This window comes from Acyrthosiphon pisum, chromosome X (genome assembly GCF_005508785.2).
Source record: "Acyrthosiphon pisum isolate AL4f chromosome X, pea_aphid_22Mar2018_4r6ur, whole genome shotgun sequence".
Lineage (NCBI taxonomy): Eukaryota > Metazoa > Arthropoda > Insecta > Hemiptera > Aphididae > Acyrthosiphon > Acyrthosiphon pisum.
Genome location: NC_042493.1, coordinates 110796942 through 110801220, shown reverse-complemented (window position 1 = coordinate 110801220; position 4279 = coordinate 110796942). Strand labels below are relative to the sequence as shown.

General features: G+C 26.9%; 1 non-coding gene across 1 annotated transcript; it reads right to left on the bottom strand.

Moving 5' to 3' along the window:
* Positions 1-3698: 3698 nt before the first annotated feature.
* On the bottom strand, positions 3699-3772 carry TRNAT-AGU. The gene has a single exon. It is a non-coding gene; the product is annotated as a tRNA-Thr (tRNA).
* Positions 3773-4279: the final 507 nt, after the last annotated feature.

The following is a 4279-nucleotide window of genomic DNA, read 5'->3' as shown; positions in this document are numbered from 1 at the left end:
CAAAAAAAAATAAAAAAAAAAATAAAAAAAAAAACACACATCATTGTAAAATCAATACATTCATCGTTCCACTCAGAATCTAAAATAATGCTTAAATTTCTTAAACTTACTAATTTGATTAACAAAATATAATTGTATCTATGATGTATATAATCTAAATTGTCATTAATAATTGTGAACTAATGGCCTTTGCTGCCGAGTTGTTTTTATAAGATCAATAAAAAAAAAAAAAAAAAAAAAATTAGAAGATAACAAAAATTAGAAGTTAGAACCAAATACTTAATACGAAATTATCGTAATAATACGATTGACAAAAATCCAAAAACACATATACGTTTACTAAAATATAATTTCATAAAATATGACCGATTTTGATTCAAAACAGGTAAAAATGCAAAAAAATTTCAAAAAGTCCAAAAAAGCACTGAAAATTAAAAAATCGCAAAATATGCAAAAAAAAGTAAAATAAAATTTTTAATTTGAATTCTATGTATCATGAAACTCATTTTTAGCTTACTCTGCTATTTTTTAAGCATTTCATAAGAAATATATAAATGCTATAAAATCCCAACCCTGCTAATAAGTAATAACTAATTATTAATATAGTAATTTTATTTATATAAAATTATTGTGCTTTAATATTAATGCTGTGGAGTTTATCATTTAATGCTTATTATGTGTTCTATAACCGATTAATTACCTATATAGAACTAGTGCATATTAGACTTCCTACATAGATTTTAACATTACCTACATATTATTAATTTTTATTTACTTAATATGTTCTAATCACATTTGTTTTCTTTTTTATATACATAGATTAACTTAATTTATAACCCCCTTGGCCTTCTATTCAAGTTTACTTTTGGAGACAAATTATTTTATACCTACTGAATATTCTGGTATGTATTTGAATGGCATTTTATCAAATACTATAATGATAAAAAAAAAATTAATATAATTTTCGTGGTGGGTGGTATGACAATATTGTGATGTTATGTAAGAAAAGTTTTATAAAATTAACTTTGGCGTCAATGTTTGTAGACAGTATAGCCACAAAATAAATAAAATAATTATCTATGTAGTGTAGTATATATAATCGATATACTGTATGTATGCATTTTGTTGTATATAGATAATAGGTACAGGTCGATAATTATATTTATTCTGTATTCTGCACCTTCCTATGTGATATATAAGAAGCTATAGGTAAGTAACCATTAATGAATTGGTTTGAGTTCGAAAATTAAGCTAATGCGACTTTGTCCATGCAGTGGAGCTTTCCTTATTATTCCAATAATATGAAACTGGAATCGTTGGGTTGCAGTTCCAAGCAACTACTTTGGGCACATAACTGGCATACTAAAATTATTAATCAAATTTAAAATATCGGCAATAAAAAAATAAGCATCTAAGATCTAAAAAAGTGTACAATTTGTATAGTTATATAATGATGCAATATTATACCTCTGCAGTGTTCGTGTTTTTCGTCTCATTGTTTTCGTTATCATCCATAAAGTTGAGGTCGTATTCAACCCACTGACTAATTTTTGTAACAACGGTTGATACAGTTACAGATCCATTCGATTCCTGAGCTTGACTGTCGGCGATATCAAGTTTTGCCATACTATATGATTTGGATTTCCTGCAGCGTAAAACATAATAGGTTATTAATATAATAGTATTGTGTATACTGTATACCAATATAATATTTCTATGTAATTATTTATGTATACGATCGAAACTTCACAGACTTAATGTTGTATCTAGCTAAATGTATAGTATTATAAACAGCGGTGTACCCCCAAAAACGAATCTTGTTGCACCACTGGTTGTACGACGCACGTGTTGTATTTAAGAAAAAAAAAGCCAATATCGTTAGATTAAATAATTAGATATACCTGTCGGTGTATTTTGTTAATAGTCGGTTGTTTCTAATATAGTTGGTTGGGAAAATAATTTACTTGAAAACTTAAATTTGGTGACCTAATCTATTTGACGGGAATTAAACGAATTACAGACCATAATATTTTTTTATTTTTTATTTTTAATTGATCACAAAACCGGAAACTAAGGCCATTAGCTGCATTTTTTGGTTTGTAGGGGAAAAATTGTAAGTTTGTAAACAACACGTGGGTTTTGGGTTTAGCAGATTCCTTACTGAGCACCCGCGGGTGCACTACGCGTAGGTAACTGCCATGTCCGTGTGGGGGATGGCGGCACTTTATAATATTATAATCGAGAATTTTACGGATTATTGAAGTCTGAGATGTAATTAATTTAGTTACCAAATTTTCTTTTACGTGTACTCCCAACTACAATATGGGTTTTTAAAACTTTTTGGATGTGATCGTCGCCCTTATGGATTAAAGTGCGCTTAGGTACTCTTATAATTCATTTCGGTTGAAATTTCAAACAAAAAATCTACAATTACATTTTATTTATAAATATAACACAACCAATTTGCATGATACAGATAGGTAAAAAACAAGCTATACTATGGATTAATTAAACTGAAGAATATTTGTATAATATTTACGCCAAAACCAACCGGAGTAGAGTCCGTAATTGGTGTGTGCCTAGCCTTAATGTTCGTTGTTAACGTTGTACTGTTAAATTTCTTCTATAATATTTATTAGATTACTAATTTAATACAATGTAACGTGAATATTTACTACGGACTAGATATAAGTGAAAATAATAATATGTAAATCTTAGCATTGCTTATAGCACAGAACAAACAAGAAACGACACTCTCGGGTGTGATAGCATAGGGGAGGCTGAGCATTGAAGGTACAAACGAATCACTGGAGGCTCTGCCTTGAAGTTAATAACGTTTTTTTTTAAAAGAAACGTTATGTTTACTAATATTTTTAATTATATTTTATTTGTTTACCTTTTCCGTTTTTTGTGTCGTGTTTTAAATTGAAAACAATCTAGTTTGTGTTTGAAAATCGTTCCGAATTATTATCACAGAATAGATTCTAATATTCTATTCTGTGGTTATATCATCAATTCAGTGAGATTTAAAAAAAACACGTGAACGAACTCTAATAATGCTAGCTGAAACATAAAACATACACCTCGTAGTTGAATAGATGTTAATTAATTATAATACATATTTTTCCATAGGCATCTGTAGTAAGTATAAGTATATTATATTGATAAACATTTTCAATGATTCTGTTAAAAAATGGGTACCTATAAAGTATAAACTCCCAACGTAATTCAATATAATTTATTACAGGTCAAACAAGTACTACTACTAATATTAATCTTTTTGTGATTTTTCTTAGATATTTGTCTGCTTATTTTTAAAAAATGCAAAAAGAAAAATAATTTAATTTTAATTATAAACATCAAAAAATGACTACATAAATACCAAAAATTACTTTATAATGAGTTAATGAAAATTTATGTTTTATTCAATTCTCGTATCATAAATCGTAATTATTATAAAAATTTTACCTAACCTAGTTAATAGTTTTAAATTTAACTATTAATAGTACCTACCTTATAAAATTATTTTACTATACCTGAATTAATAAATTATTTATGTACAACACTGATTTAAATTAATATTAAGAAACCAGCCTACTTGGAATACCTATGTAATTTGGACAGTTTTTAAAATGAAATTAGCATCTGGAATAAAATATTAATTTAATTAAAAACATTTTTCATAAAAAAATTCAAAAAGGCTCCGGGGAGATTCGAACTCCCGATCTCCTGTTTACTAGACAGGCGCTTTAACCAACTAAGCCACGGCGCCGCTGTACTGCAACCTCGAAATATTAATTATACAAATTGAAAAGAGAGCAAATACGTAAACTCTATACTGTAAATTATCATTGAGTAACCGACTGTAATGGATATGTTATATTTGAATAATTGATTATCAATAATAAATCACTTAATACATTTTTTTTTATTGATCTATTTTTTTTACAACTCGGCATCATAGGCCATTAGTTAGTTTTTTTTTTTTTGTTACTTTTGTCACATAATTATATTTACATTATATTTGGTCTATTAAATTAGTTGATTTTAAAAAACTAAGTATTTTAATTAATACATTTTATTACATAAAAAAATTGTAAAATATTATTTTTTGAATAATGTTTTGTAATGAATTTAAACTGTTTAAAAAAAATTTTTAAATCTTTAATATCGTTAATGAGTGGTAACCAGGGGCGGACTGGCTATTTTTGGCCCGGGGTGCAAAATTAATTAAGGGCCCTTAGTTTTATAAGTAAATATAAAAAAAAAATTAAGAATA